Genomic DNA, 14,235 nt, shown 5'->3' with positions numbered 1-14,235 from the left:
TCACCCAGAAACTTCGCCGTAGACTCATCCACTCAACCTGTTGCTTTACCATTCTTTTCTTTCACTTGGGGTTCAGAGTGGTCCTGAGGCAGAGCCAGACGTTTATATGCAAAGGGGAAGGAGCACTAGGGGCTATAAATCCTTGTATTAAAGGAAAACCCAGGCTCACTGTTTCATGTGGTCATGACCAGTAGGCACGTCACACAGGAAGCTGAGCGAGGCACAGTCTGCACAAATATTTCCATACGGATTTTAATCTGGCCAATCTATGGCACTTTCTTACAATAAACCATTGAAATCAGCTCATCTGGTCCCATTCCTGTGTTTAGAATGGCTCTGCCTTTATGTGTGTCTGGAATGTGCTTCAGAACTTGTCAGACATTCTGTTTGTTGTTTTGTGTCATGAGCCCATTTCACCACAAGGCTTTTCGCTTTCAGGCCTTCCGTCCATTGGTTCCACATGCAGTTATTGCATTCCATTGTGACACATCTTCTAGCTAAAATCCAAGCTGGGTTCAAATATTCATACTTGGGGTGTGTCCTTGAGAAATATACTGCAAAGCCACCAGTCCTCTGAATAATCGGATCTTGTCCCCAGAGCTGGCAGAATTAAAGACACCCACCCTTTCGTACTTTGCCTCTGATGTTTATGTGGGGTTACTGCTTTTCAATGGGGTTAGCCAGACCAGAACAAAACAGACACTAGGTGAAAGGCTGGATACACCTAATAGGTGTTTGATTACGATCCGTTAGCAGAATGAAAACATGTGTATGATGTGGTACTTTTCTGATCCAAACTACGTTCAGCCATGCAGCAGGTAGAATTACTTCTGCTTTGTGTAAGATGAACGAGCTGCTGCTCTGGGCAATTTAGAGTGGGCAAGAATCTCATGAGCTTTTATCCAAGGAGCAGAAGGTAGTTTATACCCCCCGGCCCATCTTCATGGGCTGGCAAAAACTCCTTGGAGAATCACATGAGGAGCCTTCAGTTCAATTCAGGTTCTTCTCCCATCCTCATCACTGTCATATCTTGGTACCTTCCACAAGTGCAGCAAGTCACATGACTGACACCTTTCACATGCGGTTCTTTCTTTCTGCCCCATGGGGCTTGTTGAGGTTTTTCCTTTCAGACAGTGGGTTAACACTGATACACCGCATGGAAGATGGGGGCTGTAAGGAGGGATTCAAATGGAGAGATGATGTTGGCCTTGTACACCAGGGACCAGAGGGGGTGTTAGATATAGAGACCCGCAGTGAAGAAAGCATGTGGCTTCCACATAATTTATATTATAAAGAAACTCTTAAATAAACAGAATGTAGTAACTGTGGTGCATGTAGCTAAGTCAGTGGATGGAGCTGGTGTAAGGTAGAGTAGAATCAGGCTTTGTGAATGAGACACAGCAAAGCAATGTGTCTGCCTAGTCTCATATCCTGTCTTTCCTGCAGGCCACTATTGTCATTGATGTGTTAGGTAGGGTGACCAGACAGCAAGTGTGAAAAATTGGGACAGGGGGTGGGGGGTAATAGGCTTCTAGATAAGAAAAAGCCTCTAATATCGGGACTGTCCCTATAAAATCGGGACATCTGGTCACCCTAGTGTTAGGCCCTGCTTTTGCATCAAGATACACAATGCAGACCCCTGCATCCACACAGAATCCCATCAGAGTCAATGGGATTCAGCACGGGCACAAGGGTCAGGACTAGTGGCTTCGGATGGCTCACAGGTACATTAGACCCTGATGCAATGCTGCTGGTCAGGGGCACTGTTCCCAGAGGCGAACCCGTCTTTCTCAAGGGGACGGTACCAAATGGGTTGCTGGCCGAAGCGTTCACACCCTGGTTTGGCTTCATGCTGCAGTTATCAAATGCAAACACAATAATGCATTTATTCTGTGTTTCCTTGGTTTGAAAACCCCTCTCAATGCATAGGTATTATACAAAGCTAAATGCTCTTTGCATTAAGAATAGGCAATCGTGGGCTTACGTGTTATATTTTTATCCAGAATAGGAAAGTTCTGTCTAATGCTGAGAACCCCTGGGAGCGAGCCGACTTAAAATCATTGGCACCTGATATTAAAATAAACGGCCTGGCTATGGAAATATCATAAGAGCTACTAAGCCGCATACTGGAGGCTTGAGGTAATGCTCTCCCCATTGTCCTGGCATGCTTGTGCGGCTTCGAGCTCACCCTTGGCTTTTGTTTCCCACAGGAAGTTGACAGCATGGCTGTCCTTGCTTCACGGCTCTGCGGGTTTAAAATAAGCTTTCCCCTCATGAATCACAATGTGCGTTCGCCAGCCAATTATATTTGGCTTCCAAACTGTTTACTCCATAGTTCAATTTTGTCCCCACCTCCCCTTTTTGTTCTTTTTTAAGGAACAGCCAGTGGACACCAGAATAGAGTGTATGAAAGCTCTGTTGTGGAAAATAAATAGAAAATAACCAGCGTTCCCATTTTGCAGCCCCTGATGTGCTACACTTTTGCACTGTGGCCCTGATCCTACAAAAGCTTATGCACACATGTAACTTTACAAATCTGGCCTACTGTGTAAAGGTATTTAGGAGCCTAACTCCCAATGAGACTTAGGCAACTAAAAACCTTTACAAATATGGCCCACTGTGATTAATCCCATTGGCATCAATGGGACAGCTCACTTGCTTAAAGTTAAGAATGTTCATAGGTCTTTGAAGTGCTACTGTACTTCATTCAGATCCACAGCATTGCACAGCATTCAGAGAGGAAGGTTGGTCTTGAGGTTCAGCACTGGCCTGCGGCTGTAGGCTCCATTCTTGATTCTCCTACAGAATTTGTGAGTGAAGTTGGGTAAGATTTCATACATGGGGACAATAAGAACTCCTTTCTTCCACCCTTTGCCTGTCTTGTTTGTTTAGCCTACAAGCTCTTTGGAGCAAGGAATATCTCTTATCATGTGTTGGTACAGCACCTAGCACAACGGGGCTCTGATCTCACTAGGAGCCTCTGGCTGCTACTGTCATACAAATAATAATTTTGACAGAGATACAAATCCCAGTTTCCACTCAGAACAGGGGTAAATGAGAGGATCTCCTCCTCCTGAAATGCTGCCCACCTAGAGAACCAGGCAAGATCAGCCAAAACCAGGCCCTCAATGTCAACAGCAACTTGCCCAAACTTTGGGCATCATTCCACAATGTGCTGCTGCCTCCCTTGAAATCCTACTGGGGTCCCTTGGCTCCTTACAGGCCCAAGCCCGTTGACAGCAGCTGGAGACTGGATTTAGCAGCGTTGATGTGATTGGTCCAAGGGCTTTGGTCTGTTTCCTCAACTCTTAGGGCATGCCTACACTACAAAATTAAGTTGACATAACTTAGGTTGGCATACAGCCACCACAGTAATTACATCGCTTGTGCCAGTCTTCACTTTGCTTCTTGTGTCAGCAGTGCGCATCCTCGTTTGTATTGATTATACTGTCAGTGTGAGGTATTGTGGGACAGCTTCTGAAAGCCAGAAACAGTTGATTTAAGCAACGCAGTGTCTACACTGACACTGCGTCGAAATAACTACATCGACATTGACTCTACACCTCTTTTGGAGGTGGAGTTGTTAAGTCGGTATAGTCGGCGAGTTATGTCGGTGGGAATGAAATTTTGGTGTAGACACTTACAGTTAGGTCAATGTAAGCTGCCTTGCGTCGACCTAACTCTGTAGTGTACACTAGGGCTTAGAGAGTTTGACAGTTGTGATGGGCTGTCAGCACCTCTGAATAAAATGCCATTCTCATCTCTTTAGGCACCCACAAGTGACTTTAGAGGCCTTACTTTAGGCACCTGGCATGAAAAATGTGTACCTTAATAGGTCCACCGCTGAATAAACCTACCAGTTAACAGTAATAAGAACAGTACCTGCCCTGCAGAGTTCCTTGCTAGGGTATCAGCAGGGACCCACCCAGAGCACTAAGATGAATGGAACAGTTCACTCCTCCCAGGGCTGTTGTTTCAGGCTCTCTGCAGACTCAGGCATATGTTGCTGCATCAGTTACACTTGGGTCATGTTTTCAAGTTTTCCTTCCCAACCACAAGCCCTAGATCCATAATTTTTAACAAAAAAAGAATGACATCTGAGATTATGAGATCATTACCTGACTGCAGGAGCCTGGGTCCTTAGCATGGACTTATGGTGCCTAGGCATTTATCTGGCCCTGAGCTCACTAGATCAGAACTGAGACACACTGGAGGGCTGGCATGTTGCCCTGACTTGCTGGAATGCACCCCCTCATTCCTGATTCTTTGGTCCTATTTAAATCTAAACTTAAGTCATTCTTGTTTCCAAAGCATTTTCCCAAATGATTTGCTCCCTCTCTCGTATTGTGCTCTCAGATGGTTTTTGCTTGTGATCTTTGTAAGCTATTTTCACTCAGTTCAGCTTAATATGGAAAATACATATTTTATTAATAGCTAGCTAGCTTTAGACTGCACCCTTCATTATTGTAGCTGAGCACCTCAAACATTTGTAATGGATAATACAGAAGGAAATTTTAATCATTCAGACACACAGAGGGCCAGCTCCTCAGCTGGTGTGAATTGTCACAGCTGCATTGTCGTTTCATCCTCAGGCAGAGAGAAGTCAAGACGCAGACATTCAAGGGTCTAAATTCATTCCTAAAGTAACTCTGCTGACTTCACAGGAATTCATCAGAAATAAATATTCCTCAAGACAGTTTATACAGGATCTTATCTATCTATCTAATTTGTTTATTGCCTCGCACAATGGGGTGCTGATCCATGACAGAGGATCCTAAAAATAATAAAAATATCCATCTGTCCATCCATCTATTCATCCACTTATGGTAAGGTGCCTATCACTTTAGGATCTAAGCACCTATGTTGTTGGCTGGTGCAACTAAAGTTAAGGTTATTGTAGTACCCAATCCAGTGTGAAATCCTGGCTCTGACAAAGTTAATGGCAAAACTCCCATTGACTTCATTGGGGCCGGCTTTCACCCAAAATTCTTAAGGTTTAATTTGCCATAAAAATTCAAGCTGAAACTTGATGTTCAAGGTCATAGCCGGGGTGAATTTTTACCCAACAAAAAAGAGTTCTGCATATGTTATTCTGTTGTATGAGTGTAAAAAAAAAGTAATAGTTAGTTTTGCACTTCACTTACTCCAGTGTAAATGAGAGAAAAGGTTGGGTGATACTGACCTGAGCACAGAAGGGGACTGGTGACCTTTTGAAGATCCAAAACTTTATTTTTGTATTCAGTTATTTGCTGTACCCTGAGAGCAGAGAGGGCACTGGTGGGAGGCAGCTGCTAGCACCCCAAGGTGCAAGGCTTAGCTGCCTACCATTGGGCCCTGGATTGAAGCCTGGTGGAGAGGGTGGGCCCAAGCTCCTCTACCAACCACTAAAGAGCAGCCAATGCCAGAAGCCCATCCCTTCATGTGGTACCTAGTTGAGGAAGGCCCTGAAGGTACAAGAGTCCAGGGCCCCTGACTCCAGGGGGAAGCCCTGGAGTCCTTGCTGGCTTCTGAGGTTTTCCCTATCATTGAACTCATGTGCACCCTGAAAGGAGTGGACTTGAACATGTGACCTGGCTGGCGGGCTGAGTTGCTAAAAGGAAAGATCTCCACAGGGTAGAGGTATAGTGAGAAAGGGGAATGCCTGGGTGGAGGGCAACCTGCCCCATTACTGCCTCACCAGTAGGTGGCAATGGCAGTGGATGTTCTCCTTCACACCTGGAAAGTGCTGAATCACTGCATGATAGCACATGTGAGATATACAGCAGTGTAATCCCAGAGGCCTAGATACTCCAAGGCATTTGGGAGCCTAAATACCTTTGGGGATCTGGGCTACAGTCCTTATTTAGTCCTCTTTCAGGCACAACTCCCATTGAGGACAGAGGGTATTTTGTGTGGGTAAGGATGGCAGGATCAGGTCCTAATTAAGGACTTTTGTGGCTGAAATTCTCCCCGGGGTAGAAGGATTCAAAACACCAATTAAAGGAACTTGAAATCTCATTAGTTTCAAAGAATGAATTTAAAGCAGTTTCAGGTCCTACGTGAGCTCCTGAGTCCCCCCTTCTAGTTTCCTGGTTTTACAGTCACACTTTTCCTCCACAAAAACAGAGTAAATGGATTAGCTCAAGTCTAGGTCCTGCAGAGTTTTGGCACATGCATAACTTTATGCAGGTGAGCGCTCCCATTGCTTTTCCTGGGATTACCCCTGTGCAAAGGTAACCCTGTGGTTAGTCTTTGGAGGACTGGCACCTTCATGACTAGAGGGGAAATGGTGACAGGGACTAGACTCTAAGTGCTGTCAAATGCATGATGTAAACAAACCAGGACAGAAGAGATGTAATTGGTTTTGCTCCCATTTCTGTTAGTGAGATTCTGGGTGTCCTATAACAGTAGTACATTAAAAAACTCAGACAGAAGTGTGATTGGGTAGCCTTTAAGCTAGAACCGGTCAGAAAATGGCTTCTCTCTTTCTCCACAAATAATGTTGACTTTTCAGAGAAATCAAAATCCAAAATTTTTCAGAGGAAAACTGAAGGGGTTTTTTTTATTCAGAAGTGGTGCCTCATGGAAGTAGAAGTTCTGGAGCCTTGTTCCTCATTCTCCTCTCCTGTGCACTCCCGGGCTGGACTATCTCTCCCATGATGCACCACAGTCTCCTCTTCCGCTGAGCTGCCACGGCGAAGCCCCTGAGCTGCAACTCCCATAAGGCAGTGCGGCGGTGTTTCTGAATCGAACGTCTGGGTTTTCAGCTAACAACTGAAAATTTTCCATTGTTGTGTGGTCACTTTTTTTTGACAAAGTCAACATTTTCCACAGAAAGCAGATGCTCTTTGTGAAAAGCCATTTAGCTGAAAACCTGATCTTTGGCTGGAAAAGTGTTTGATAGACAATTTTCCATCCGCCCTCCTTTAAGGCTTTCATGTGGGAAAACTTCTAACGTAGCAAGTTGAATCTATGTGTGCCCTCTACACAGGGGAGTGAATTCCATCCTCAGGAAGTGGAGTTGTGAAAACATGGGTGAGCAAAAGGCTTCTATTAACACTTGCATTCTCCAGTGCACAGTGAAATGACGCTCCCACATGCACTAGGCAAAAATGTTTTGTGGCCGGGCAGAACTCCCCAGTGGCTCCATGAGGAGCTCTGCAGCGTCGCACTGTTCCATGAATACACCTGCATTTACAAACAGCGCCCTGAATTCTGGGCTAACAGGAGCAATGAGCTTGTATCTGAGGGCTGGATGTGGCTCTGTGCAATCAATATTAGCTCACCAGTACAGACCCTTCCCTTTTGATACAGTGCATGCAATATATGGGTGGATTTGCCCAGTGCTTAATATGTAATGAAAGAGGTGCTGAGGCTCAAGCAATTTTTTACTTTCATAACTGACATGGCAAGCCCAGAGGTGCTGGGGCTATGAATTGCCATGCCAGCTTTATTTGTAGTGCACTGACTCCAACGTGTGCTTGTTTCCCCCGGGATCTCTCCCAATAAAGCCCTTACTCACTCGGGAGTCTGAAGCAGCTTTTCAAGTTACCTTTGTCTTGCATTGAAACAGGGGTTCCTGCATTTGTGCTGAACTTGTTCCTGTCTCCTTGCTGTCCCCTAGCTGCCTGTCTCTGCTTGTTTCCTTACTTTCCGGTCAGTCAGCCATTAGAGCAAGCACGCCCGGCTCTCTCCATCCTGTGCCATTTAATTCTGTAGCAGGTCAGTGGGAATGCTCTATGCTAACGTTTTGGGGATTCTTCCCAGGGCTTGACAGAGCTTTGTTTCTAGCCGCAGTGATGGGTAGAATGCACCTTGGTTTATACATCAGGGTTAGTAGAATAGATGTGTGAGATCCAGCATATAATAAAGCAACAGGCTCTATTCCGATCTTGCTTGCCCTGGTGTAATCCCATTGACCTCAGTGGAGTTGATCTATTTCTGATTTGCTTTGCCCTAAGTGATAACAGAATCGAAGATGGTCTTTGATGAATTACAGGGATGAATTATCCCTCTCACATTGGCAGGGGTGAGCAAGCAGCTAAGAACGCTGCTCATACCTGCTTGCACCTACAAGCAATCTGAGATATGACTGCAGGTGGGGGGATTTGCACACAGAGTGGTAGTTGGTTTTTTGGGTGCACCTCAATGGGTGCTTTTCTTCTGCTTCCCCCATTCCTGGATCGTCTGCTTAGATTGTGGCTGACTTCAGCTTTGTCTCTCTCAGTATCAGCTTTTTCCATACAGGGATTGAGTACCAGGTCCGATGGACCCCCAAACTCCATTTGAAGTCAGTGGAGCTATAGGAGCTCAGATTTTCTGAAAAACCAGGTCCTTGGATGGATGACTAGATAGATGAAGTATATTGTCAAAACAGTGATTTTAAGTGAATATTGCATAATAGCTACAGAAAATGAATTTTGAATTAAAAAAAACAACCATGAGCTTTCCCACCACATGCCTTATACTGCAGTACTATGTCATGGGACTTACTTGCCAGTCAAAGAAGCTTGAGTTTTAGAAAGCAAATAGAGACTACACAAAGTGATATTCACAGCAAACCATTTACCAGTAGGGCATAGGCTGAAGTATGTCTTCATGAGACATTAGTCAAATCACAGTCAAACTTCTGACAATCCTGATCCGTTCGAAGGCTGGTCACAAAAAGAAAAAGGGCTCTTTTGAGCAGCCAAATGACTTCTTGGGAGTAGTTGGGATGTGTGAAGCATTTTACAAATGTTAGGTGCTATATAAACCTGCTAGAGTGTTATAAATGGGGTCTCTCTCCATAACAGAAGTTGGTCCAATGAAAGATATTATCTCACGCTCCTCAACTATACCACTGGCTTTTAGCTAAGAAGCCATTTGGCTAATTATCTCTCACACAACCCTTTTTAGAAAACACTATCTGCCGTTTTCTTGCTCTCTCCCACATACTGTTAGGGATCCAGGCGTATCTATTACTGACGGATGCTTAGCACAGCTACCGGGTCTTACGTTCTTGAAGCTTCATCTGTCTGTTCTGTTCAGCGCTCCACCTTCCCCACACACCTGAACATAGAATGCCAAGCTTGTCATAGTTTGTGTCGGACAGGAATGCATTTTTTATGGGTGAAAACCCCCACACCTCACCCCACGCAAGAGTCCCCTTGAAGGGGGCTAGGCCTTAGAACCATCCTCTCTTACTTGGACCAAATTCCCCAGGAGCATTGAGGGGGAGGGGGAGCTCAGGCCAGTGGGGACCTGTGGTACCCTTTAAGCAGATGCACCATGTGCTCCTCTCCGTGTGCTGATTGAGCTCAGCTCGGCAGTGGCCATGTCTGTGCCCTCGCCCTGCTCCACCGGGGTAGCCCAGCCCTGACAGTGTGCTAGACCTTCCCAGGAGGTGTGCTCAGGGCACATGAGGGCTGGGATGTGACTTCCACCTGCTGGAAAGCATGAGTGGGGACGGGTCTTCGCAGCCCCTCTCCACGCTCCCTGGGACACCCAGGCATGGCCAGCCACAATCCGAATAATTATACAGCATGTGTGAGCTGGGAAGCCCAGTGCCAGGGATACTCAGCTGAGTAGTAGAGCTGGGTAGGAATTTTCTAACCAGTGCTTTTCACTGGAAAACGCCATGTCATTGAAAACAAAACTGTTGCCAGGAGAAGGTTGACTTTTTGACCTGAAAAAATGTGCCAAAAAACTTGAAATGGTCAAGGTTTAGAAAATGTCCCCATGGAAACAAAAAAGTCCAGTTTTCTGAAATGACTTTTCCTATAGGATTTAAGCTAATTATAGTTTTTTAAAAACACTTTTCTATTTTGACCACTTATTTCTAATGGGGGTTTGGTTTGTGACCATTTTTGAGATTGTGACTTTGTCCTGATATGGGATGGGAAAAATTTTCAATAGCTCAAATTTTCACAGGGCAGAAAGCCCATTTGCCACCCAGCTCTCTTCAGGAGTTCGGCACAGTGCATGGACATAAAGCTGGGAAAGGGAATGGCAACTGTAAACAGAGCCACCGTGCCAATTTATGAGGAAAGCCATAAACCAGGGCTTTAGAGCGGTGAAGGTTTTTAGGTATGGCTGGGCGCCTAGACCTCAGTCTGTGAAAGAGACACAAAAGGCCCCATTTCCTCTCTTAATTTGACTGCCCTCTTAACCAGAGAGCTGGTGTAGCTATCACAGGAAAGGGGGCTGAAGCTGAAATCACGAGAGTTATTTTTACTGCGGTAATGGGATTATGACATTTCTATCAGGGTGTCTAGAGAAGGAGCTGCTTTATCGTTCTGGTGAGCTGACCTTCTGATAGGCTACAGAAATCCCAGCTGTACCCTTTCTGGTTACTTTTAATAAGGAACTGTGGGGGGGAGGGGACTCCAAACCCTTAATAAAACAGGGAATCTGTTATAAGAAGCCTGAATTAAATGATGTACTGCTTATTCCAATTAATCTGAAATCCTTTTTACATCTTTAACTGAATGGATTGAGCTGGAATATTTGAAATGTGTGCAGTTTTGGTTAATTGTGATTGGTCGGATTAATTTATTGCGAATCAGAGATATTCTCTTCCCTGATTGGGCCCAAGAACTTCTAGCACAAAGATTTATGTGGATGAACTTAAAATTCAATTGATCCTAGTGAACAGAGCACTGCTCTGGAACTCAGGATCTCAATATTCCATTTCTGGCTCTGCCACTGGCTTGCTGGGTGACCCTGGGCAAGACACTTCACTGCCCTGTGCCTCAGTTTCCCCATCTATAAAATGAGACTGACCTTCCTTGTAAAGTGCTTGAGACTTACTGATGAAAATTGCTATATCAAAACTGATCACTATTATTAATTGCCACAAATGCTCACACTTTTGAGTTGGCTTTCCACTAACACCTGTGCCAATGCAATTTGATTGTTCACATTTGCAGAAGATGAACGAAAATACTAGCACAGTGATTGGTAGTAGTAAGCCCCAGCTCTAATATAGTGCTATTTATCAGTAGATCTCCAGCTGCTATACCAAGGAGGTCAGTATCATTTTACAGGTGGGGAAACTGAGGCACAGAGGAAGTGCCAAAGCAAAATCACTTCAATAGGCAAACAAATACTCACAGAAAATTGCTTGCGCTATTCCCCTAGTGTTAACACAGAGCCATCTTCGTAAAGCATTTTTGGCTCTTCAGATTAAAAAGGCTACAAGAATGCAGGCTGCGTTTATTACTAACGAATGCTAGGCATCCTGATAGCTGCTGGAAAAGCAGCTTCTTCTGCCCTCCGGATTAGCTGCCTGCTCCGGGAGCCAGATTTGTTCTATTAAAAGTGTTTTCCCCCTGCTGAGGGAAGTTCTCATGCACTCTGCCCTGCCCACCTTTGACCCCTGACCCAGGCTGGCTGATTTTGTGAACAGGCTTTTATTTAGCACAGTTCAGCGATTAGAAGCAGACCTGAATGGAAGCTTGCCGGCATTCACCATTTAATGAATGAGTGTGTTGAGTGTGTGTTTGTGGAAGGAGGAGAGGTGAGATCACTTAGGGCATGAAGGAGGGGAAAGCAAATGTTCCTCCTCCATTCTGCCACAAGCAATCTGCACTTCTAGCTCTCATTGGCTGGCAGAAGTACTTAAGATATAAAAAGATATACTGGCATTAGAAAAGGTTCAGAGAAGGGCAACTAAAATGATTAGGGGTTTGGAACGGGTCCCATATGAGGAGAGATTAAAGAGGCTAGGACTTTTCAGCTTGGAAAAGAGGAGACTAAGGGGGGATATGATAAAGGTATATAAAATCATGAGTGGTGTGGAGAAAGTGAATAAGAAAAAGTTATTTACTTGTTCCCATAATATAAGAACTAGGGGCCACCAAATGAAATTAATGGGCAGCAGGTTTAAAACAAATAAAAGGAAGTTCTTCTTCACACAGCGCACAGTCAACCTGTGGAACTCCTTGCCTGAGGAGGTTGTGAAGGCTAGGACTATAACAGGGTTTAAAAGAGAACTAGATAAATTCATGGAGGTTAATTCCATTAATGGCTATTAGCCAGGATGGGTAAGGAATGGTGTCCCTAGCCTCTGTTTGTCAGAGGGTGGAGATGGATGGCAGGAGAGAGATCATTTGATTATTACCTGTTAGGTTCACTCCCTCTGGGACACCTGGCATTGGTCACTGTCGGTACACAGGATACTGGGCTGGATGGACCTTTGGTCTGACCCAGTATGGCCATTCTTATGTTCTTATAAACTGGTGCTGTTTAATTAGCTTCCCAATGCTCATATGCAAATTAAATTCTGAGAAAGACTTGCTGGGGCTTACCATCTGTTTAATCACTGGTTGTTCTTTACTTTAAAAAGGGTCAATCTTTGTAGGTGAATTTAAGCTGGGATAGTCCAAGAGGCTAAGGCTTCTAGACCCAGATTTTTAAAGGTGCCGAAGGATGCAGATAGATGCCTGAATACCTCTAATCATCTGAGGTGCTGAGAATGACTCTGTAGCCTGGTGGTTCGAGCACTCTCCCAGGGTGTGGGAGAACCCAGTCCCACTGCTCCAAGGTCTTTTAAAAATTATTCTATCTATCATGGAACAGCTTTAGAGCTGGGGAGCCCCACACCATGCTATTCTATAACCCCAGAGAGGTGGCAGATCCCTGTGCAAATCCCATCTCCTCCTCAGGTGCAGGGGGGACTTGAACCCAGGTTCCCCACATCCCAGGTGAGTAGCCTAACTGCTGGGCTAAAAGTTAGGAGGGAGGTGGTCCTCCTCCCCTACGTCTTGCAAAAACAGTGTAGGCACCTCACTCTGTGAGGGCTTGTTGCTGAAACTCCCAGGCAGAGGGAGATGCCTCCCTGCAGCCCAAGTTAGGCACCAAACCTCTCAGGTTAAGTCTACCCTGCAATTATACACCCTTGGCTGGCCAAGGTGCTGTCTAATTGCAGGGTAGACATACCCTCAGAGCAGGGCATAGGACACACCCTTCTCCCTTGCCAAGAGCCACCTTGCATGGCTGGCTTTTTGTGAAGCCAGTTCTGAGCTGCCAAATTCAGGCTTTGCAAATCCCAGTGATTTTTTCCCCCTGAGGTTCCTTTGTTAATCTAATCTGAAGTGCCTTTGTCAGGGTCACAGAGGAAGCTGGTAGCAGCTCAGGAATCAAACCCAGGTCTCCCACAACCCAGGCTGGTGCACTAGCCTAGCCTAGCCTCCTCTCCTTCTGCCTTCGCACCAGCCCTTTCTCAGGAGTGAATGCCACATGTTTAGTAGAAAAGTGCACAGCAAGCGGGTTGGATGACAGCTCAGAGAAGTTGGAGATCAAGTCTGAAGCCAGGATCAGGTGGCAGGAACCCCTGTGTTCCACCCTCCATTTGTTGCTTTGAGTGAATTGCCTAGTCTCACTGCTTCTCTCCTGATCTGTAGAAAAGGGATAATGTTGGTAAAGCATTCTGAGGATGGAAAGTCCAATGGCCTATTGAATTACAGGTCAGTGGCAGCTGTGATATCAATGGGAGCATACCTCAGCCTCTGGCTATTACGTCTCAGGTTGCCAGTTCAGCTGGGTTGTTCCTTCCAGGGAATTATCCTGAGGGGAAACAGTCCTTCTTCTTCTTCTTCCTTTATGCCACATTTCCTGGTGAAGGTTGTGGTGGCAGCATGGAGAGTAGGGAGGATCAGACCTCCCTTTCCTTCGCAACAGCTCCTCCTGGGGGATTCTCCAGCGTTCCCAGGCCAGCCAGGAGATATAATCCCTCCAGCGTGTCCTGGGTCGGCCTAGGGGCCTCTGCCCAGTGGGACATGCCTGGTATAGTTCCAATGAAAGCCTCCCGGGGGCATCCTTATCAGGTGCCCGAACCACCTTATCTGACTCCTCTCGATCCAGAGGAGTAACAGCTCTGCTCCAAGGCCCTCCTGTATAGCCAAGCTCCTCACCCGCTCTTGGAGAGCAAGCCCAGTCATCCTGCGGAGAAACCTCATTTCCACTGCTTGTACCCGTGATCTCGTCTTTTTGGTCATTACTTAAGTTCATGGCCATAGGTGAGGATGGGGATATAGAGAACTCATCTGAGAACTCAGCTCCCACTTCACCACCATGGATTGGTACAGTGCCAGCATCACTGCTGCCACCGCACCAATCCACCGGTTGATCTCACGCTCACGCTTGCCATCACTCATGAACAAGACCCCTAGATACATGAACTCATCCACTAAGGGCAGCTACTCCCTCCTCCCCTGGAGAGAGCAGTCCACTTTCTTCCGGGAGAGGACCATGACCTCTGATTTGGAGGTGTTG

This window comes from Emys orbicularis, chromosome 7 (assembly GCF_028017835.1).
Source record: "Emys orbicularis isolate rEmyOrb1 chromosome 7, rEmyOrb1.hap1, whole genome shotgun sequence".
Lineage (NCBI taxonomy): Eukaryota > Metazoa > Chordata > Testudines > Emydidae > Emys > Emys orbicularis.
The sequence above is the reverse complement of the archived record's forward strand: the minus strand, read 5'-3'. Positions refer to the sequence as shown.